Source organism: Struthio camelus, chromosome 1 (assembly GCF_040807025.1).
Source record: "Struthio camelus isolate bStrCam1 chromosome 1, bStrCam1.hap1, whole genome shotgun sequence".
NCBI lineage: Eukaryota > Metazoa > Chordata > Aves > Struthioniformes > Struthionidae > Struthio > Struthio camelus.
Window position 1 is genome coordinate 154918225 of NC_090942.1, and position 24329 is coordinate 154942553.

At 41.0% G+C, this 24329-nt stretch overlaps 1 protein-coding gene across 3 annotated transcripts in view; it reads right to left on the minus strand.

The window, feature by feature from the left end:
• The window catches only part of ST6GAL2 (ST6 beta-galactoside alpha-2,6-sialyltransferase 2), a 186438-nt gene extending 170298 nt beyond the window's left edge, over nt 1-16140 (minus strand). For 2 of the 3 annotated variants that reach the window (XM_068925573.1, XM_068925578.1), the window contains exon 1: nt 16039-16133. The gene's annotated coding sequence lies outside the window, so the exon portion shown is untranslated. Of the gene's footprint in view, nt 1-16038 lie in introns of all 3 variants that reach the window. The other variant, XM_009665510.2, reaches the window with a different exon arrangement.
• Nucleotides 16141-24329: the final 8189 nt, after the last annotated feature.

Below are 24329 nucleotides of genomic sequence, written 5' to 3' on the forward strand. Positions count from 1 at the left end.
TTTTGTTATTCTCTAGATGTCTCCAGTCAATAGCAGTGGTACAGCGTCAGATAGCAAGGGCTTACTCTGGTCAACCATGAATGATACACTACAAAAAAAAGAGAGTAACATAGAGTATACTTTTATTGGAACTGATCTGTGGAGTAAGGACACCGAGAAAACCACTCAGTACATACAGGGACTGGAAAAGCAGTAAGAAGGCATGTCACAGGCCATGGAGTGATATATATATCAGGTAGGTTACCTATAAATCAGTCAAGGCAGAACACACATGGGACATTCAAGCAAGAGGACATGCCTGAGGAAAAGGAGTTGAAAATTATCTATTGTTAGACCATAGGTAGCAACAATGGGAACATTTTGGGAACGATCCCCGCAACACAGTCTCCAAGTGTGCAGCATTAGCACACAGCGAAGACAGATGCTTGCAAGGATTCAAATGGTGCTCCGACATCACTGGACCTAGCAGTGGAGAAACCTTTACATAAGCTCCTACCTGAGGTGACTTCCTAGGCTCTATACACAGTCAACGGGAGAAAACTTCTTTAGAAGACAGTATAGCTTAAAAGGGATACCCCGAACTTTCCCATGGGCTGTCTAGGAAGAATAGTGAGACTTGCTGCCAAATGTAGGCATCTGTTTAATTACAAGTATCTTCAACGTATCCTCTTCCTTACTGGGTATCATTTGGGGGAGCATATGGCACAATTATCTGGGCTCTGGCTACCTTACCTTACTTGCTGCTGCATATTGCAGAAAACATAGTCCTGAAACTGCACTAGTGCATTCTGTGGGAAGCTAACTCTGCTCTGTTACTGTTCCACATTAGACAGGGCTGTTTGATATTTTTCCCCCAGAACTTGGCCCATCTTATGCCATTTCCCTTCCAATCCAAAGAATGATGTTCAGATCCAGCCAGTTCTTTCCTGTCAGATGGATATATGTAATGGCCTGCCTTCTGCTGGCAAGTTTTATGAGTCTCTTTCAGAATGTACAGAGAAAAATATATGTAAGTAAGTATAGTGCAATAGGATATAACTCTGGAATTAGGATGGGAACTTTTCTTCTTGCCAAAAAGAGCAGGTCCCTGTGTTCTTCTAATAAACATGTAAGTGAAAGAAACTCCAGATGGCTGATGATTAGATTTGGTTGCTAAAAAATGTCTAAGTCTTTAACATCTGAAAATTCGCAATTTTCAGGCACAGTTACAGTGCCTAAAAGACCTATGATAGGTTTATTTGTGGTAACATAGAACATGAAAGAGATGCATGATAACAGAGAAAACTGTTATGTGACTGCATTATCAATTATTTCATGGTATTCTTTGGTATACTTTTATGCTTGCTAAATACAAGAATCATATAACATAAGTATTTTTTTGGTTGCAGTTTTTCAGAAAGCCTATCAATATGACATGCCAAGCAGTTTAGATTATACAGCATAAGTCTTTCCATTTATCATTGAATTAGTGTGTGATCCTAACATGTAGGAATACTCTTCATCAGATAAAAAACAAAATGAAGTAACCTTGTGACTACCTTACTTACTAAAAAAAAATCTTGTCCTTTTTGTTTCTCATGTATTCAGCATTCTAATAGAATAGGACTGAAAATTTATAATGCCGAAGTGTGGCATTAGAGAAAATGCCACACTAGAATTATTTATCATGAAAATATATCTCTCACACTTCAAGGTCAAGAACGGTATTTCAGCCAATGACTGAAAAATAATAGTTTAAAAGTGCACATTGATTTAGATTTTCAAACTGATTTGCAGTTTAAGACTGTGGCAGCAATTTGTGTGGTGTTTCCAGTTTACTAGACGTTAAAATTGATTAACACTTTTTGAAAAGTACCATGCTAATCAAGGTAAATTAAGTCATGAAATGACTTTTGATTACTAGACAATTTGCCCTTTCAAGGAATCTTTTAACAAAACTAGTTGGGGAAACGTTTTCTGAGAGGAGATCTGCTAAAACTATTACTTGCACTAGGAAGAAGGTAATCATTTTTTCTAGCATGCTTTTCCTTTTCTGTTTTCCCATATCTCTTCACTAAATAACAATCCTAGCCCATATTGCTCTATTGGATTCTTTTTCTTTTTTGCACTTTTCACTTCAAGACTTAATTATATTCATTCTGATAAATAATTCTATGTGTTATCACCCTGCCTGCTACCCCTGTATGGTACAGCAGGATAATTTGTGGACTAAATTTGGAAACCTAAGTCTGCCTCTCCAATTAGAACAGTGTTCCAGCAGGACAGATAGTCTAACAAATCCATCTTCAGATGCCCTTCTGAGTGTGTATTTTATTTTTTGGAGATATGCATATCGTTTTAATGGAAAAGAGTCCTGAACATTATTTTCACTTTAGACTGAAACTCACATGCACATAAAAAATGTATTAAGCCAAACTAAATGGATTTTGCAATTATTCTAGAAGAGATGGTGAAGACAAAATCCAGCCACCTTCACTATGTGAGCACTTCAATTCTAATAACCATGAGATCTACTTAAGCACTGGCCCTGTGGCCCCTCCACTAGCTTTCTCTCCCAACCCCCTCCTGGCCAACCTGTATTCATTCGGTGAGCGGATCATCAAGGGAAAGTGTTCAAATTAAGACAGTGTGAGGACACACTACTTCACAGGTCAAGGGATCGCCTCTCACACACCCACACATGCACGCACTGGAGATGCGATGCTGAGGTGAACTGTGCTTTGCCTTTTGCTCAGTTCTTTGCACCCAGGTGAAGGTATTAATAAAGGTATGCAATGACGAGTCGCACTACCACACTGCTTGCCAGGCCAAGGACTCTTTGTATGACAATACAAATCCTGTCTGCTACCTATGGCACCACCAAGAACAGGGACCACAGTCGCTACCAGTTCCTCCTAGTGATGTTCCTTCTATTTAAGCCAGATGCTTCTTCTTTAAGAAAGCGATTGGAAGCATATAACACTGGGAAACTAATGTTATCTCTGTTCACATCTGGCCAAAAATGTATGGAGCTCAAGGCAGGTTTACTTTAGCAGCAGGCTGGACTTTCTGATTTTCTGTGGGAGACAGGCAGTGTAGGTAACTTAAGGGAGGAGATAGGGCTGTGGGGTTATTCTTCAAGAGAACCTCTTTTCCAGGGAGCTGTGATATTAGAATGAAATTCTCTTACTGGAAGGGAGGAAGGAGAATATATAAGAAGAAGAGAATTTAAATCCTGAAGTATCTGTGTGTCCATTTTCCCCTTTGTATACAATCAGATAGGTCTTTGCAGAATGGTTCAGATATCACTAAACATTTGTAGATCTGCGAAAATCTGTCAACACCTGGCTTTTGTCCTGATAATATTGCCAGTTACGCAGATAGCTTGGTTACGAAAGTTAAAAGCTAATAGCAGTAACTCTGTGTATCCAAGATTCCTACACTTTTACTTTTCTTTCCTCTCCTCTCCTGTTTGTGAAAAGCTGCCTTCCCTATCTTTCTCCAGACCATCTCCATTTCCACTTAGGAACTATCTTTTATAAGAATCCTGCCTCTGTTTTTATATCCCCTCTCCCTACCACAATATTCAACTGTGTTAATCTGTTTTTGGCAAGATATGTGTATTTTTATACCTTTTCAATCTTGCTTTTTCCAGACTGTCCCCCTCTCCCTTGAGAAGCCTTCCAGTCTAAAAAAAATGTAGTACTTTTTAAACTCGAGAATTATAGTTCAGGAAAGTAAAAAATATGTGCAGAGTGATAACTAGGCATGGGCAACCACACTGTGTGGTAGAGATTGCAGGCTGAATGTTTTGCTTATGCTCATGTTGATTGTAGCTTAGGAAACATCTTTCCAGTTTCTCACAAACTCCTCATAAATTATACACCCTTGCATACTGTGCCAGTTGGCATTCAGAATTTGCCTCTTCACCACTGGAAGAAATGGAACAATTAATGAAGCAGTAACAACTGGTACTTCCTCTCTTCCCGGGGAGACAGGAGACAGGGACAAAAACCATCCAATGTGGATAATACGTTCATCTATTAGTATAGCCATGTCAAATTCCTTACTTTTAGATCTGAAAGCGGAGCAAAATGTTTTAATGTTCCATTTCCTACTTTTACAACAAGAAAGAAAAAGAAGATGTTGAGAGGGCTAGCCCCCTTCTCAGTTTCCCTGGGTGATGAATGCTCCCAGGCCTTTTCCACTGCGTGTTTTTCACTGTAGTCACCCTCCAGAGCCACATGCTCCCCACTGCTGTAAATACACTGCTTCAAATGTCAGAACTGATTTACTTAGTCCCTTGGAAAGAGAGAGAAACAGGAAAGGTTTTGAACCCAATAATGAAACTAGCACAGATTAGGAATTAAATAAAGAAGGTTCTGTTTATGTTGCTAAATATTAGCCATGCTAATGTTTACTTATAGTGTAAGCATTTTCATTAACAGTACCACTGGCTTCTTGAAAAGCAGTTATATGAGCCAAGCCTTGAAGGACAAAACACTTACTCTCCCCGAACTTCGGCTAATACAACTTTCCTCAAGCAAATATGACAGAAACAAATATAAGTTGCCAATTTGGATGTCACGTTTTCAAGCTAGGTTTCATTGGACACATTAAACTGGCGTAATGCATTACTATGTAACGGTATCCAGGCCAGCATGTATCCTGGAAGCAGCATGGCATTGTTCAGGAGGTCTCTGGCTGGGCGAAGGTACCCTCCTAATCCCACTATTCTACTTCCAATAACTTCATCATTGCACCATGTTAGTAAGCCCAGAAAGTCGTATTGGCAGTTTTACATATGTAGATGCAGATAGAGATGCCATTCAGAAGTCCACATTTAGCTTTATATTTTTGAACACTTTGCCCACAATACTTCTTTTTTTTACTAAAAATCTAATACCAGCCAAACTATCCCTTTAAAAATATGCTAAAGCTAATTTATTCCTATAAACACGAAAGACATCATGAAGCCCAATGTTGTAAAAAGATTATGTCCCATTTAGAAGGGGTGATCCTAGCCTAAAAACATGAAGAAATTGTAATAAATTAAAGCGAGAGTGAAATGTTCAGTCAAAATTCTTTTACATAGAGCTACTTCACACTTTGACTGTTGCGTCTCACTCTTCGATGATTCAAAGCTTGTATCTTCTCAGCAATGAAAACATCAGCACTGAAACTAGAAGCTTTGTGAAAACAACATTAACGATGACATCTTCTGAGTGCCCTCTTGCCATCAGTGGGATTAATACATGTTTTTTCACATGGTGTGTACATAATTTTCTACAATATCTAAACAAGGCAGCACAGCTGACAAACTTATTACTGTTAATTGCCAAATCCTCACTTTCAAGGCTGCATAAACCTTCTTGATAAAAGGTCGCAGCTGATACTGTCAGGTCAAAAATCTTACAGTATGTTTTTTTGTGCCAAGTCAAACACAAGTTCCCCAGGGCTCACACTGGTAACACCTTTTTATATTTATTTTTTTGTTCCAGATCTGTGGGATAACAGCTTCAAATTCATTCTGATGTGTTTGTTGGTGTTTGCTGCATGCGTGGGGCTGCCAATTTCTGAATCACTTGGCTTGAGAACTTGTGCTGTCAGAAACGTCCCTGTTCTTGCTTCTGTGGGCTCTGGGGCTGCCCTGTTACCACCTTGACTTCCAAACACTGCATGCTAAAATGCAAACAGGGACACCGTGAGAATAACGGTTTATGTCCTGGTTATTCTTTCTTCGTAAAATTGTAATAGCTTTAGATTAGTAACCCAATCCTATTGGTTTTTATACATCTGTTTTTTTAATGCTTCCTACAGAAACTGTTTATTTTAGTAGGTGAGTTGCCCCTTCTTACCAGGCCAAAACCACATCTCTATATATCTTGTGTTAAATTGCAGCCTGATCATTATGGGCTTGTGTGCCAGGTCAAATCACCTCTATCCTCCCTGTATTTTTCTCTCAGGACCTAGATGCAAACATTATGTGTGTCTTAACAGTGCTGGTAATCTTACTGGCAACGTCTTGCTTGCTGCTGCTCTGGAGGCACATCTACCGCATAAGCAAATACTGTAGCTTTCACCTTATGTTTAATGTACACCCAGCCACGGGAAAAGCAGCTCCTTGTGCCCACACTGCCAAGTGCCTTGCAACGAGGAGGGAGAGGAAGAGAAGAACAGTCTCCACCTGCTCCTCAGGGTAGTTTTGGCCCAGTGGAGCCATCAGCCAATGCTGCTGCTGCTATGAAAGGGAACCTGCACATCAAGTGGGCCCTCACTTCTACTCATGGGAAATGCATTGCATTTAAGACCCTCCTTCAGGCAGCAGGGGAATTAGAAAATCCCAATCAAGGCAAAAAAGCATAATTTGATGTTACCTTCAGCTTTTCTCTTGCTCTGACAAACTGCTCACAAGGCTGCATAATAGAGGCCTGAAGTCCATATCAGCTTCTCCTGAGAGAAAACCCTTTAAAGTCACTGAGAAGCTTGTATTAACATCACTCAGAGTTGAGTCAGGCCTCCCCCACTGTAAAGTCTTGTGGCTTGACCCCATCCTCAGCAAGAGGCTGCCCTTGGCCCTTGCTGTAGGTGCTGGCACTTGCTCCCAGCCTTAGCAGACTCTGGCTTTAGCATCCACAGAGGGCCCCATGTATTCAAAACAGTACCAGGGACTTGGCAGCACATTTGACCAATGGTTCAGCTGCATAAAGCTGATCTCACCTTGCTGTGTGCCAATGTGCCAAATGAGCAAATGGTGCCAAAAGTAGCTCATATTGCTTGGCTGCAACACTGATATTTTTGCATGCTCAAATTTATTCCCTTGATCCTTTAAATTAAAAATCAACCATGAGGGAAGCCAGCTCTTCTCAGGACATTGTACTTAGTCCATCATGAAATCGTTAGTGTTCTCCTTCCAGACGCCCTTAATAGTAGTCTCTCTAGAGACAAAGCCCCACGCTAAGATGCATTTTCCCAAAGGTGTTCCCAAACTTCTTACAAGGTCTGTCAGGATGTTTAGGGAACCTGGTCGGGCTTCAGCAACCAGAGAGATCTGCCAAGGGAAAGAAACGGGCGTAAAGAAGCTGCCACTCCTACTTACTGTTTTTTCATTTGAGATGGGGAAAAAAATCTGTGCTTGGTTCTGTACCTCTCTTTATCTGTGTGGAACATCTGTTTCTGTAGATGAACTTGGCTAAGGATTTTTTTTGCTGTTGTTTTCAAAAGCCTAAAAAATATACAGACTTTGGTTCCTTTTTCCTTTGGAAAATTTTACCTTTCATACGGATACGACTTAACTGCCTGTTAGGTTTGCCCTTGGAGTTCATATAAACATTTTTGGGATAATTTTGTTTTGTTTTGTTTTGTTTTTAATTTCATTTCATTTTATTTCATTTTGTTTCATTTTGTTTCATTATTTATTATAATTTCATTTCAGGATGGATCAGATTATATTAGCTGAACGCTTATCATAGGAAGTTTTTCTCACCTGTATCAACAGATCTGACACTGGCTTGGCTGTTTGGGCAGACTAGACTGTCTCCGTTGCATTGCAGATAGACAATGTCTGGGGATAGCCCCAATATAGTAGTTAATGAAAGGGAACACACAGATTCGAACAATTAGAACTAACAGTTATGCAAGCAGCTGGGCATTATTTCTGCCGCATGTGCAAATGAAAGTTGTTAACACAGCAGGACCATTGATAAAAGTAGCATGTTTTTTCTCCTAAATTCTCCTTTTAAAAACCTTTTTTTCTGAGAGTGGAAGGTTCTGATTTGCTTGCCCATGCATCTGTTCCAGTCTAGTCGCTCATGCTATCCTTGCCAAGGTGTTCCGGTGATGATCTTTTTAGCTGGAACAAGGGGGTGGACAAGGCTTGTACCAATGTGCTGCTGCAATTCTAGATGGATCCTGCACTAAATCCAAAGAGACTGTTTGCTGTTGGAGAGAAAGTAAAAGAATCATTCTGCTACTGAAGAAAAATTGAAGGCTCCCATACACTGCTATAGCCCAGGGTCACTTTCTGTCATTTGCTCTTTTTTTCCAATTGGTCAATTTTTACCCTGCTATGCTCATTCTAAGATGAATGTCTTTCTCCAGCACACAACCAAAAAAGCAGCCCAAAGTTTGGCTGAAAATCCAGATGTAAGATTATCAAATCTACATATCTTAAATGAGAGGGATGAGTAATGCAGCTTACTTGTCTAAATCACTCAGAAATCCAAATTACATGCCACATGTTACTCCTTAAGCTAGTCATGAGCAGTTTTTCTTTTTATTAATTCAGGCTAAATGCCTTTAACAACTGTAGAGCCAAGAAGAAAGGACACTGTTGTAAATAGCGTTTTGATTTTGTCTGACCGTTACGTTATGAGATCAGATCTTAAGATATATTTTCTGGAAATGTGATGGTCCTTAATTTGTTTTTTGCAGTTTTTTGTGGGTTTTTTGAATGTCACTGGTTTAAGCAGACTTCACAAGGATGGCAGTTCATACAATCTATGATCATAAGCTAGTCACTCTGGTATGCTCTCAGTTCTCACTTGTTAAAAATGAAAAATGAGAGCTATACTGACACACAGGTGTTGCATGTTTCGGGGGGAATAGCTTTGGAACGCAGCTGTACAGTGGGTACTTCCAGACATAGCGATATATATGTTTATGCTGACACTTTCCTGAACCAAAATCCTAACACTGAATATCTTAAGATAAGATTAAATACAGATTTAAACTTGGCAGGCTTAGCCAAGTCTAATAAATAACATACTCATTACTGAAAAGAAGAGTTGCTTGCTTAGAAGTCCATGTATAGCTGTGTGTATTAGTTGCATATTAGGAAAAGTGAGCCTTATATCTAGTATATGTCATCACATGAAGTGGAAAGACTATTCTTTTGTCAGTGGTCACAAGTGAAATGCATGTGATTTGTACTTGTGAAGAGAGTGTACTCCGTTAGCTAAAATGGATACTGTCTTTTTAGGCATTGTCCTTTTCTGGAAGCAACCCAAAAATTGAGCAGATGGTAAAAGCCTGATGACTTTTCCGATATTTTATCTGGCACACAATGGAGGTGATGCACTACCACCACCGACTGGTGCATGTTCTCTCTTCCCTCCACTGCCCCTGTTCCCACCCCTGCTCTTTGTCCCCATACCCCACTGCTATCCAGAGCAAATCACAGTTTTGTTTTAAGGTAGTCCCAGCCGTAAGTCAAGAGAATCAAATCTTTGGGAGGAAGCACATATGAGTGCCTTTATTCTTTACTTTTTATTACAAGCCCCTTCTGGGGTAGGCCAGGCTAAAAACCATTGCAGCTAGCTGAGTAACAGAGGTGCTGAGCTCTGACCTCAGAAACACATGGCACAGGATATCGAGTTTGAAAAATATGCTCAGAGAATTCAAAGGGGGTCTGTACTGAGAGTCAGGCAGTAACTCGCATCTGTATCACTCTCTGTAGTGGCCTGGAAAGTATAATCCAGTGGTGCTTCCCAGTGAACAAAGAGGAGTGAATACTTGCCTATGTCACATGCCTTTCACATGAAGAAATCAATTTTTCATTTTTAAATATAGCATTGCAGCTATTTACCCATTCTAAGGCTATGTACTGCAATTTGCTGGCACAAACAACTGATTCTATAAACTTAACTTCAGCAACGTCAGGTAGCAGCTAAAGGGAGTTCAATCAATAGATAAGCTCTCTCTCCTCCATTGCTAAGTGACTAAACTTTGTTTAATGCTGTGGATATGGCCAAGATATTGTGTCACTCTCAAAAAAAAAAAAAAAAAAAAAAAGAGAAACCTGGCATCTGAAAGCACAGAGACTAGAGAACCACACACTATGACTATTTTCCTGGAGCTCCATCCACGGGTTTGCGGATAAGCACAGAGGCAAGAGATGCAAGAGATGCCATTTGGCCTCTGCAGGAGGAAGCAGCTGAGCAGGGGAAAGAGTGAGGAAGAGGATGAGTGCCCTCCTACATCTCCCTTCTCTCTCCTACCTGTAATGTCCAAAAGGAGGATCAAAGCTCAACACATGGGGTTGCAGGATTTCCCAACTGTATGAGAAAGACACTTAAGTGTCTTTTCTGAGCTAGGACTTGTTCTGATAATAAGCTCTGGGGAGCTGATTAAACTTCTAAGAAGAAAACAGTACCTTGAAGGAAAAGCGCTTGGTAGTTTTCCTGTTCTGTGCTGAATCCTGAGTCACCGTATTGACATCTGGTTGAATGCAGCTAACGGACAACAGGTTTATGAGATGGGCTGATTTGGCTTTATGTGAAGGCGTTTCCCAAAATTTCCAGTTTGAGCACAATAAAAGAGATCTTTTTACATCAAACTACTTGAGTTTTCTTTTTAAGACTGTATCAAAAATCAGGCTTTTAGCTGAGCTAGAGAAATGATCGAGTTCATTATATCTTCCTCAAGAAAAGCAACATAAAATGTGTTCCTCATAAAATCTTTTGCTGCTTTTTGGATCAATTTTATTTTTTGATTTTTCTCTCCCTGTCCTGTGCTGGGCTGCTGTAACTTGTGTCCTTCTCCCAGTGATCTCAGTGGAGCAATGAGATAGGCAAGGATGTAGAGCCAGCTGTTCTGTACAGGTTCCCTGGTCCCTGTTCTCTCTCTACAACCAGATTTAACTCCCCTGATGTGGATGAAATTCATCAAGGATGTATTCACTAATTGCTTTTGCTTCCACTGAGAGATGGTTTATTGCATCTTTAAAGGGGGTGAAGAACACCTCTTAAATTTTCTTACAATATTTTAGCATAACATGTACTAAACAGGGAGCTAAGAGCAGATAGTTCTCCAGAATCTGCTCCTGTTTTGCACAGCATGTTTCAGCCAAACGTACAGAGACAGGCTTGGGACATTTATGTCGTTGTTTAGATTCTTTTGTGCTAAATTTTACTGAAGGTGCCAGCTGTCAGTTACAGGAGTGGGTTTCTGGTCAGAAAGAAAATTCTGCAAGAATATACCTTGTTAGGGCACCTATCAGCTCCCCACGGATTCACCTTACCTAGTTAACTGTCAAAAACAATCATTTACTGTTGTCAGTCCTTGGAGCCAATATAACTGTCAAAGAAATTGGTACTTCTCAGTATCATTGATATAATTGCCACATCCATTCCCAGACGCCCTTATTCCAGAACTCGTATGATAAGTCTTTTCTTCAAACACTTGGATGCGGATTTTATTACTTGTAAAAGGTGTCAAAGTAATAGATGGGGAAACTGAAGCTCTCAGTGACCACAGCAGACGATTACACTTGGAAGGTGTTTTGAAGCCTGCAGGTGTTTCTAGGCTCAGTATTCTGGAGGGAAATGCTCCTAGGATCTTTGGCACCATCCGGTCATCCAAGGCGGGTACTGAGAATATCAATTAGTGGCATGTGCAGAAAATTCTTTTAGAAGAGCCCCTACAGGCTGCAGCCAAGAGCTGTGTAGGTGCTGACTGTGGAGGTGCTGCACATATAATAAGATACAGTCTCTGCCCTCAGTATGCATTATAAGCAAAGAAGACAGACAAAGGGTGTATATGTGGAGGGAGAGACAGATATGTTATCTCGGTTTCACAGATAAAGAACTGTCCTGTCTTAAGGTCTGAATGCTAGCAACTGAACATCAGGATCAGATTCCCATAAAAGGAATTTTTTTACCAATGTTTTCCATTTGCAAGTATCATCCTTTAAGACATTCAGGAAGAGGAAGGAATAGTATTGCATCTGAATGAAACTTCTTAAATCTTATGGCAAGATATCAAAATATATTGCATCTAAGTGTCTGTCAAGTACAAGATGCAAGTGGCTAATGCTGCAGTCAAAAGCATTTTTCCAAGGAATCAGTTGCTTTCTTATTGCATTTATCAAATATATCTCCATGGAATGATATTTTCTAAGACATGAATCAACACAACATATGTTACAGCACTTCAGCTTTGTTTTCATAATGGAAATAAGCTGCTTTGCTAGCATCTGTTATAGTGCTGAGAACATATCCTGCCACAGTTTCTCGGTGAAAAAACCTCCAATTTCAAGTCAAAGAACTTTGATCCAGGTTTAAAAGAATGGGAAGGGTACTTGTGGTCACACCTTCTATTACCTAGTTACCTATTCTGCTCTCCTCTCCTTTTCCTAATTGTTTAGCAGGCTTAATACAAAAGTGCAGTTAAGGCAACACTTGGACTCACTGTACCATTTCTGGCTATAGTTTTTTTTTTTTTTTCAGGTCAGCAAGGAATTTTGACTGCAAAGTCCTAGGCTTGTATCTTCCCTATGCTGTAGTTGTCTTCTAAAATGTACCTCTCTCCCTTTGAGAGAAATGAGTGTCTCCCTTTGAGAGAAAAGTAAAATGCACACTTGCTGTACTGGGAGTTAGTGAGCTGCCTCTAACGTAATTTACATTATGGGGCACCAATTACCAGGGAATTCGTATGCTACTAAATGTCAGTTCCACTCTTGTCCTAGCAATGACAAAAACAGTTTGTAAGTCATTCTAATCACGAGAATGCCGTGCTGGAAAATGTCTTTATTGTTCATTCAGAACTCCCCCGCTAACTGCATGGGTATAGCTTTTCAAGGTCCTTCCACCCTTACCACTCCCCTGTAATACAAGGAGGTAACAGATGTTTGGATTTTGAGCTGTTTCTCTAGGGTAGGTTTCTCTCCTTTTGACCCTGCTAGGGTATAAGGACTTACAGAAAAAGGAGCAATCAGGATCAGAAGATTGCATGAGGTTTTTTTCCATTCTAAGTACTCTCGCTTTGGTTAATATTTTATATTTCCATGCAGCAGCATGAAAGAAATGAAGGTCCGCAATGAGTGGAGACGTGATACCTGTTCCAGAGAGCTTAAGTCTAAACCAAACCCACAGAGAACTCACAGGAAGTGAGGAGAGAAGAAAGAAGGTGCCTGAGGACAACAAGGAGGGCTTTTAGGGTACCAAAACACGAATTTTACCAGACCCCTGCTTCCTTGATTTTGTTTTGCAGTTTTTATAAGTGGAATTGTGGTCAAGTCGTGCACACAGAAGCCACCCGTGACACAGGAAATGTCCTTTGAAAATCCCTGTTTGTTCTGTAGTTGAGAATATATGGACCATTATGCTTTAATTATGAGTATTGAAATGCTTGGATTGATACATTTTGCTATATATAAATATAGAGAGGGGAAACAGAAAAATTTGACATATAAAAGGATGATAAAGTAGAAACATAATTTAAAAGAATTCTGCCAGTGCTTGAGTGTCTGGCATTTTCTGCTTCATGAATTGTAATCTTTGATGGAGGCGGGGGGAATGGGGACAGGGAGAGCTCATTTCAAGTCAGAGAAGCAACAGAGAGAATTTCTGATCAAAATCCAGGTTGGCTTGAAGGTATGTGTAGATCTCTGCGGCTCATGCCAGCAAGGTCTGAAGACTTTTTGTATCAGTGACAACTTAGGACAACACCTCATCATCCCCCAGAAATAACTCTCTGCTGTGGCTGGTAGAGTAGATGGACTAAGCCACTACCTGGAAACACATGCTGACTACATGCCGACACACAACTAGATCATCTCGAATGTAGGCAACATCTCCTGTCCACAGCTTACCAGGCTATCTATGTCACGGATGTGTGGGTGCCCACTCAAGAGTCGTGCAGTCTTGCCTAGCAGGTGCACATGTGCACATACCCTATGTGGGAAGAAATAGGGAGTTCCTTTCTCATCCCATCTGCGCTGAGGCAGATCTGTGGGGAAGGCAGAGGAGCCAGGTCCTTTGTGCCACAGGTGAGGTTCTACAGAACAGGAAAACATAGATCCTGTGTGCCAGCTAAGACTCTTTCCTTGTCACTTTTTCTAATGGGGGCTCACAGCATCCTCACAGAGTACAACATTTTCAGCAGGCAGAAGGGTCATGGCATGTGGTCCCTGAAAAACAGCACCCAGCATTTTTCTACCTTCCTGACCTGGCATTAGGTTGCTTTGAGAACGTCCTGCTGTGCTGATAGTGAACAGATGACAGCAGAATCTCCTTACTAAAATGAGTATGGTCAAGGCTGAGTTTGAGGCTGGGATATGGCAGAGATGATCAGAACTACCTGTTCTGAATCCCCTTCACACTGGAATTCTTCTCATTACAGTATTTCTGCTCTCTCACACATCCAGGTAGATGAAAGCAAAAAAAAAAAAAAAAAAAAAAGGAAAAAAGAAAGAAACATAGAAAAGGCGATGCACAGTTATAGTCAAGAGCACTCTAGCAACAGGCTTATGTAGAAGACACAAACATACATAAAAAAAGTTCTTTGGTTATAGCTTCTCTTTTTAATCTGGTGATTATCTTTCCTTCTGTTGCACCTTGGAACTATATTTAGTGCACTAAGTGTCCCAAACAATGATGTGAATTTGACAACAATTTTGTTTGTTATTGATGAAGTAAGGTTGTCTCCTAAAACCTGGAACATATGACATTTTCCTATTTGTAACCCACACTGCATCAAGTTATACAAGCTGACTTATCAATCCCCTGGTCATCTGCACTCTTTAGCATCATTCCCCTATCAACCTAATGTAAAATGACTATTTTTCTGGAAGCAACACCTATTTTGTGCTTGGCTGCAGATCTGAGACCTGTTTTAATACCAGCTTATTAAAGTTGTCCCTTAATAAATACTGAAGTCATCTGGAAGGGAAAAAAAATCAATATAGCCCCTTTGACCTGTATAAGGAGATTTAAATTTACCCACAGTAACGGGAAAGCAACCATTTCTGACCTAAAACCTAATCCTTTGAGCTATCATGTTTGCTCAGTGCCAGAGAAAATGATGTCTGGGGACACTGAGCAACAGTTTCAAGTCACTAGAGTTATGTTCTGTAAATGTAAGAAGAGCTTTCCCTTTCATAGATATAAATATGGCTATGCCATCTATATGATCCCACGGACAGCTGTAGCCAACAAGGAACTGCCCTGGACTGACAGTGAGAGGTAAGTCAGTGGTCCCATATCCTGCTAGTCGGAGAGTCTGCTCTTTTAGATTGGATTTATCCATCAGGGAAGTAGATGTGGATTCAGGTAGGAGACAGTCATTCTGTTAACGCTCTGTATTGCTAGCCAATAACCAGCAGCCTGTCCCTGGAGTGACTCATTCATACTTTTCAAATCAAAATGCACCCAGCTCCAAGGGGCATTGGGACCCTCAAATAATTGCATCATGCCAGACTCTTGTATCAAGTACCATTGCTCACCTGGGGCAAGGAGAATTGTGACCTGACCTCTCCGATGGCCTCTATCATTTTCGGTTGAGCCTGATAAGCTTGGTTCATAGGATAAAGATAAAGATTTTTCCTTCTTTTTCTTTAGAGTGCCTGTTTGGGAGGGCTTTTTGCTACATATAGTGAAAGGAGCTACCTGGAGAGCGCCACTTGTCAGGCGGATGACTAATAAAACATGTGATACAAGCGCATTTAACAAGCATGCACATTGGTGTCTTGAGCAGTAAATGTGTATCTCCCAGCTTTGGGGACTTTTCTTGAGCATGGTAAATCTGCACAATCAACACCAGAAACATGGACAAGAACATACATGCAAATAAAAAGCACGCATATCTCCTCTATAGCTTCAGCTGTCATCCCTCTTCTGATAAAAGTTCTACATTTCAAAAGCCATCAGTCAGCAGGAAGACACAGTTTCTTCTTTCTGAGCCTATTAACACGTTCAACACAGTAAAGGGAGAGAGGGACGCAAGAGGAAAATGATAGGGGAAAACAAAACAAAGCAGAAACACTCTTCTTGCAGCTCTGAGGAGCATTTACCAGTCTCATCTCCCGTGCAAAAAATCCTGCCCGGTTTCAAGCGCTCCTGAATGTACTTAACAATGCTCTTGAGCACATAAAACATTCCATGCAATTGCCTTTCGCATCCCAGCAAAGCACAAAAGATCTAACACATTTATTACAAACATCTCCTAAATCTAATTGATCCGAAGCTACACACAGGCTCTGAGTGCCCCCATGGCTCCCTGCCACCCCCGTCCTGCCTTTTGCTAAGATAATCTGCAGCTCTGTCGGCAAAGGGGACTTACCAAGGGCTTTGTGATGGGAGAATGCAGTTAGGTGCTCTCACACGCTGGAATAGCTGCTACCCAGTAATGAAGCAGGAACTGAGAAGTCTCACTCTTTCAATAGCTATTCAGGTAGTGCTGCCAGCTTTCTCCAGCTCTCAGCACACACACGCGCGTACACACACACACACACACACACACACACACACACACACACACACACAGGGAAAGAGAGGGAGAGATGCAATAAACTCTGACTATAATTAAGAGAGTTCCTTTCCACAAATTACAGCACCAAGCAATCCCTTTAGCAGCCTTTTTAATACGATGACTTCAAAAGGGAGTATCTTACAAGAAACGCTGCATCTTTCTCACTTTCTTTATCTTTTTCTTTTTTTTTTTCTTTTTTTCCCCTAAGAAAAATTAAAGCTATCTTTTTGGGGATTTAGTCACTGATGAATCATAGGGGTGTTATTTTTGTTTGGAGTTTTGATTTTTTTCTCTTTTATGGTGAAAGTTTTATTATGAATTTCAGCCTAGTTTGCAGCCAAATAGAGAACTGACTCTGCTCTTTACAGGGAGCAGCCTCTCAGGAAAGCAGTTCAGAACAATAACTTCATGTATTTAATAACAGTATTTATGGAAGAAAGCATCCATACTAATAAATTCACTAATTGGGAAGGTAACGGTTTAGTAAATATGTGTCAGTACATTTTTGTACACACATGCATTGCCAAGGAAAAAAAATACCGCGTGTACATTTTTTGGAAGATTTAGAAAGGACCTCCTGAGCCTGAAGGTATTTTAAAGAAAGCAAATATATAGTGCTCCAACATGCACGTTCCACATGGAATGAGTGTCCAGTGTGTTATTTAGGGGTGATTGCTACTTATCCCTAATACACGTTGAGTAAAAACTGTCTGAGTAAAATTTCAGAATATTATTGCATTTGGCTCAGGATTTGGAGGATTTAAGAAAGTTAAATCTCGAAGACAGATCCTTTCTTTATTAAAGGATCCTCTTTCACTGAAGGTTTAAAATTATTTATCCTTCCATTACTTGTTATGTCACCTTTGATAAAAATCAGATAAAAAAAAATCCTCTTTCTAACTAAAAGATGAAAGTGTTCTGGAACATTTCCCTCCATCAGTTCATCTCTTTCTCGCACATAATCACCTATAAACCCACCTATATACATGCACACTGAGATAGCAAATATAACAACTGGGAGAAAAATCATGCATTTCCTTCAATTTACTAACAATCTTGATCCTCAGACAGTAACAGCTTTCTCTAGGTCTTGGTACAATGTAACCACAGGGTCATTTGTGGGGCAGATGGGTGAAAAAAATCAAGCAGGGCGTATTAATGTCTTTGCTCCTGTGAGCAAAGGAACCAGCACTATACCACCAGCTCTGCGGAAGCCCAGTGCGAAGATGAATTTAAGGGCTGTTGTTTGGTACCACCATTGCACGAGGCACGAGGAAACTTTGCAATAGGGATGGAAATGGGGAGAAGAAGAAATAATTAACAAAAGCCTATTAAAACAGCAGTTACAACTGAGAGCTGCCTTATGGGTAGTTCCATCTAAAATGTTTTAAAGCCCTGCAGTGCTACTCGATACTCTTGTTCTGTCTGCTAACCTTTTTGCAGTGGATGTTTTCTCACACAGCTGCCCAGTTGTTAATCTCCAATGCATGTATTTAGTACTTAATTACTCCTCAACAAAGACAAATAATTTTGGGGCCTTGCCAGGTTTAGTAGGAGGTCCTCTACTCTAGGCAAGGTAAACTCTACAGGCAGAGGCTATTTCATGGGTTTTGACATATCTCAGTGGTAGGAGAAGTCAAGGGTAGAAAAGACGGAAATCTTATTTCCTTCAACGCCCCTATCTCCTTCCTGATCAGAGGAGGTGAGATAGCAGGGTGAGATAGCAGGCAGTGGGAATAACCTCATGTTTAAGCTGCAGACCAGCATTGTCGGGCCACCTCTCGTTCCAAGAGGGACCCCAACATAGATGGGTGTAGGAGGCAGCTGCAGTGTCTGGAGGGCTTTGAAAATAATACGACTTCCACGTCTTTGTTTTCCTCTGTATAAAAAGGACAGAGTATAAATTGCCTACAGTGTCCCTCAAATCTCAGGAGCTCCCTGTTGGTATGACACGCTGCGTAAATTCACCTTAACAAAACATATGCTCAGTCTATCCATTCTTCCTATGGATAGGTCAGCTAGGAGACCGACGGGCCTCAGTGCTTCCAATGCAGAAGAGCTGCTCCCGAGATCAAAGGTGCTCTTTCAGCCTCGCCATGACTTCCCGTCAGTCCCCCAGGCAGAGCCCCAACTCTTCCTACCTTATGGACCGCTTCATTGTAGGATCATGAAGGATGTCCTTCGCTGCACTCTCGCGGCCCGCATGTCTCTGCCACCATGCTGGGGTAGAGGATGGCTTGGAGAAGAGCTGCAGAGCTGCCATAGGAAGACCAGCCTTGCCTCACAAGCTGTATTAGCTGAAGTTGTTATTTTTGAAAAGTATATTCCACTGCTTGTTTCTGGAAGTTGCAAGCAGGCAGTGGAAATCTGTTTACATCAAGAGGGCAACCTGAATAGCTGACATTTGACATCTCTTTGCATTGAAAACAAACTTTCCAACCCTCTAGCTACTCCTCCATCCCAGCTGCTAAATAAAAGCTTCTCAAAAACACATGGAAACAAAGCGTTCAAAGAAATGCCTATTACCTTTAGAATGATAAGAGGGCTCTGTTCTTAAGGGATTATATTAATTCATTCAGATCAATGGGTTGTCACATATGAGGAAATGCAACTTACACTTTAATAAAAAAGATTCCTTTTTGTAGTGCAGGTAAAGGGGGGCCAGCAGAGCTCTCCCATAAATTACTGCTCTACAACTTGGAAAGAACTAACAAATCATCTGTGACCTGTGAATTTAATTTTACTGTGCAAAGAACTTTTCCTCTAGGGCTCCTTTCCTGATACATGTATCTATTTGCCATTCTTCATTGATGTAAACGAATTTCTGTGGTTTGCCTGTCAATAACTGTACTTAACTTTTAATGTATAATAGTAAGGCCATTGACCTCTGGTAGAAGCAGCTTCTTAAAGAAACAGCTCTCATTTTGCCTGGGATGTGAAAAACTTTGGTTTAAATACACCTCTGAACTGTAAGTGTATTTAAAGGATGGTAGTGATATACAGTTTTTTTGTATTTCTGGTGTGGATGCTAATCTCCATTATTATCAGCTAGGAATTTTACATATTGGCATCTTTCTTACAGTCCGGAGATAACAAGAAACATTTAATATGGCATGTGATGTTTTGGCAGTAAGTACAGAGTGTACATTGATTGTTACTAGCACATCCTAATGATGTGTTTCTCTTTATCTCTTCATCTTTCTCCTAACACTCTCCACGCATGATTTATTGGCCAGAAAGTTTAGATTAGGAGAGCAGATATCAGTGCATATTTTGTAATGATGTCATAATTATTCCAACGTCAGTGCTACTAACCCAGGAGATTCAGTATTATGGTTACAATGAAAAGAAATCTAAATAGTCTGAGATATGGGAATAGGTAACCAGCACATACAAACAACCGTAGCTCTGCCTGACGAGTGATACTAAAGACATACCCTCCTAACAAAAACATTTCACTCTAGGATGATGGCTTAGGTAAAACTGATTTACCAAGACATATCTATCCCCTTTCCCTCCTTTCTCACATAAGACTAATCATTTTACAATGCAAGGATATAAACACAGTCTGGCTTTCAGACACTTTTTTTTGTTGTTATGCGTGCTAGACTTTGCCAAACTACGCATACACATGTTAATGCCACAAGTATGAGATTTTACTCCATTGATTAAAGGCGGGAGGGAAGGTGGAAGTTTTTTGTGACAGTACTTACATTCTGTTCTCATTTGCATCCAGCTACACCTAATTTCAGTGAAGTTGCTATTGTTTTGCACCCATGCAGACCAGAGCTGGCTCTGGTCTGCAACACAAAATTAATCAAGTTAGTGCTGTCAAATCTAGAATAGCATGTAAAAAACTGCAAATGCTACCTGACACACAGAGCTTTTGTCCTCGAGTTGACTTTGTGACTTTTGTAAGTCAATATGCCATGAGCAGGAACTTCTGCAATGTCATTGCAGAATCTAAACCTCAAGGTCAAACTGTATCATTATCAAGGTTTCCAGGTCACACTTTGTGCCACTGGTAGTTTGCAGACTTTTTCTGAGCAGGCTGTTTCTCCATGTGTGAAAGAAGTTGATGGCAAATGACAATTTTTGAATTGCACATCACTACTAATGCACTGCCAGTATCAGACAGCTGAAAAAAAAGCCCATCATTCACAGCAATGTTTATTAAACTAATAAGAATTATATAAGGCTCTGTAATCCCAGAGATTTTTCTGCCTTTTGGTTCATATTGGTGGGGTGAACACTCTCTAATTTCTTCTTCTTCATTTTGTATCTTGTGCTCCTTGTCAAAGGGAGTGACTGGGTGAGGAAGAACCTGAAGGAGAGGAGATTGTTTCTAGGTGGGGGCAACTCAACCTGCTCAGAGGAGAAAACATGTTCAAGGGCTACAGCTCAAGGTGGGACAGTTAGAGGAGAAAGCAGAGTACAGAGCTCTGCAGGAAGACAGAGCAGAGAAACTGCTAAGAGAAACAAAGAACAGAGACCTTGGTGGCTACGAGCAGGTCAAATTTCTACGAACCTAAGGAAACAGTACCAAATTTGCAGCTATCCCTTAAATTGTTGAGGTGATTGAATCCAATCTTGGAAGCAAAGACCCTCCCTGCAGGGAGAAATCTGTTTATAAGCTCTTTGTATTTCTATATCACTTTTTCTATATCACTTTTTTTTCTATATCACTTCTATATCACTTTAGTTTTTCTCTGTTTAAAAGCAAACACACACTTTAGTCTAGATCTACTCCAGTAAAATCTGCATTTTTGACTTGCAAAGACATTCTGGAATTTCTGAGGTGTTCACGGAAAGGAAAATTTTGGATGGATCCATTCTGAAGCTCTGGCTGACTGTGGGTCCCGTTGCAGGGCGTTTCTTTTTTGTATTGCCTGAAGTAGTAGATTAAGAGGCAAAGACTGAGACTTGACAGGCCCTCAGTGCATGTAAAGCTGCCCATGCTTCTACTGCAAAAATCCAAAGCTGAGTTACAGCACGCCAAAAGACATAGCTCATCAGAGTGGGCCCTAAGATGGGTTTTCACTTACATAGTTGTATTTGGGGAATTCTAATGGCTCTCATGAACTATTTAAAACTGAGAAGGCAGAAAAGGAGTTTGCCTGGTGATTGCCCTTAAGCAGACATAGCAAAATATCTGAGAGGTGCTAAAGAAGGATAGTAAGAAAGGAAAGGCTGAACTAACACCAGGAATATACTGGTCCTGGAGAGGCAATACCTAACAAAAAGCCTGTATGTAGAACAAAGAAGCAGCATCAAATTAGTTAGGTGGCTGTAGATAGCAGGTCAGCTGCTTATACTAGTGGTCTTCACGCGAGTCTTTATCTTCTCGTGCTTTGGTCAGGCAGGCAGTTTCTGCACGGCAAGGCTTGCTTTAACACTCCTTGCATTATGAATGGATTGAAGCACTCTGCACAAGGGAAACACTGAACATCCTTACATGGTAAAAGGAGCTGTGAGACTGAAAGAGGAGTTGGAAGTATTCCCCATCCTGCTCTGGCACCCGTTACACCATTCAGAGGTTAAAGGAGAAAAGGAGAAGTCAGAAGGAAGCAGGACCCCGGTGAGAGAGGAGGGGCATGGCAGGGATATCCTGGGAGAGGAGAGAGCATGCTGGGTGAACTGGAAAGAAGGGTCTGTTCAGGTCTGATCAGGAAGCAGTGAGGAGAGTGTTTTGGCAAAGAATATGTGGCTCAAGTTTTAGAAGCCTGACAGCAGTGTTTTGGCAAATTTAATTCCTATCCATTGATGCACTTGTGCCAGCACACGGGATAACTGACATGGCGGAGGGTTTGTTTAGGTTCTCATATTTTCGCCATCAAGTTTATATGTCAGTAATTCCTAAGTGATAAAAGGTGATTGTTCCCCTTTCCTGACTCCGGATGATTGTGGTGGTGGCTAAAAAGTATATGTAGGTGTTGCTGCTGTGCTTGATGGAGAAGAGTCACGTAAGCGTGAAAGCAAAAGAAAGCTGCAAATATGGGTTTTACTGTTTGCTTTGGAAGTGCTGAAATGTGTGGCTATGCTGATCTCTTCCAGACCTGAGAGCCATAACTGTGGGACAATCGCTAAAATGTCTGGGATGTGCCTAGTAGCATGGTTTCATGATACAGTATGAGATGAATTACCAACTTGTCTCTGCCAAAAGGGACAGTCTGCCCTCCCCCCCACCTCCTCTTTCCCTCTTCCACTTTTACTGCTTATCTTGAGCCAGAGCTGGGTCTCATCTGATTGCACAATAAGAGATTCAGCTCACTAAACAGCAGAAAATTAACCCAGCAGCTAAAGCGGATGATGTCTTTCTGGGTTAGTGATTTGAGTGGGTTTACTCTGAGTGCAGCAGAGTGTCCAAGCCAGCAGCTGAGGCAGCTTTCTGCGGAAGGGAGGAGCAGAGGATAGGAAAGGACGTGAGGGCCCCCCTTTCACCAGTAGGGAACCATTAGCTCAACTCACCCTATCACAAAATCGTACCTTAATATAACTCTAGGGTAGTGTACTGCATTGCAACTCTCTGCCATCATGAATGCCTTTAAAAACTCTTTTTACTTTAGACATTGCCCTGTATAATCAGCAAAAACAATGAACTATCCCATCAAGAAATGAGGCACCTCTACAACAAACCAGGTTCAATACATCCCACAGCTGTTCTCTTAGATTATCACGGAAGAAAGTATTTGGGAAAAAAAAAATCAACAACCTTCAGGATAAAGGTCTTAATTGTTCTATTGCCTAAAGAGAAAGTCAAAAACAAGGTTTCACTATCACTCCTTCTGTATGAGATACCATGTATTATCCTGTTCTTGTCAAATATGATGGGGTTGACCACAAGATGGAAGGGAAAAGGCCATGTTACAGAAGTCCTCATTTCAGTCTGAATCTGAGTTCAAGCTCATGTGAATAGAGCACAAAGACATGGGTTAAGCATAGAGCAGCACCCACCACATCACCCAGCTGAAGGTGAGTAAACTAAGGGAATCTCTGTTACAGAACAGAATGAATACGATGCAAGGAGGAGAAGGGTATTTGGCATATTCGTGCAGTGGTAGTGCTTGGAGGAGGTTGTCTACCTCTTGGAAAATGTTGCAGCTTCTGTCCACATGCTCAGTCCTTCTCTAAGCAGAAAGCAGGGCATGGAGGAAGAGGAGTTTCACCGTGATGTGGTGTTGGGATGTGGCCTGGATGTGCACCTGTGCGAAGGAACTCAGATGTACTCCCAGATACAGAAGTACAAACATAGCCACAGTGAACATGACAGCGTTGGGGAAAGGATGGATGAAGAATGGAGGCAACACAAGCTAGATCGAGGTCGCATCAAATAACAATCACTTTTGTTAGGCATAGTGTAAATCACGTCCCTTCAATTAAGCCTGGGTCCCAGGCTGACCTCCCCGCAGGACGCAATTCCAGCCTGGTATGTGCTGATGTCCCATGGCTCTGCTCTTCCTTCTCAGGCATACCAGGCCTTGCTGAGTCACAGCTGAGCCCCTGTGTTGTCTCTGCCTCCTAACATTGCAGCATCCTGCAAGGATCTTATGGGAAGGACTACACTGAGGAGGTGAGGGGTAGTTCAGGAAGTCAGTCTCTCAATACCACTGGAGTGGTAGCTGCATTTTAGCGTTCCTCGGCGAATAGCTGCCCTAATAAAGAGCTGCCTTTGTCTTTGATCCATGCCTTGTATTGTTAGCCAGGATATACCTGATGGTGACACAAGCCCATGCGATGAGACGTACAGTAAAGAAGAGAGTATGAGTAGTTGCATCCAGAAACAGAGCTAATAGGCATCAGAATTGTACTCTTGACTACCATGGAAGCTAGATTGCCAGATAAAATTGAACAGAAACAGTGGAAGTAAGAAATGGGGGATAAAATGAACATTAGCTATTTTTATTGTCTCCCCGAGGGAAAGAGATGAGGAGAAATGGTGCCAAAAGCACAAGAACAGCTGATAAAGGTTTATTCAGCTTAGAAAATCCTGCCCTTTAACATTTTTTATTTTACAAAGTATAAATTAAGCCATTAGTACTTGAGGGTTTTTTGTATTCTGTACAAATCTAAATACATTCTACTTGGCATCTTCTACTTGGCCA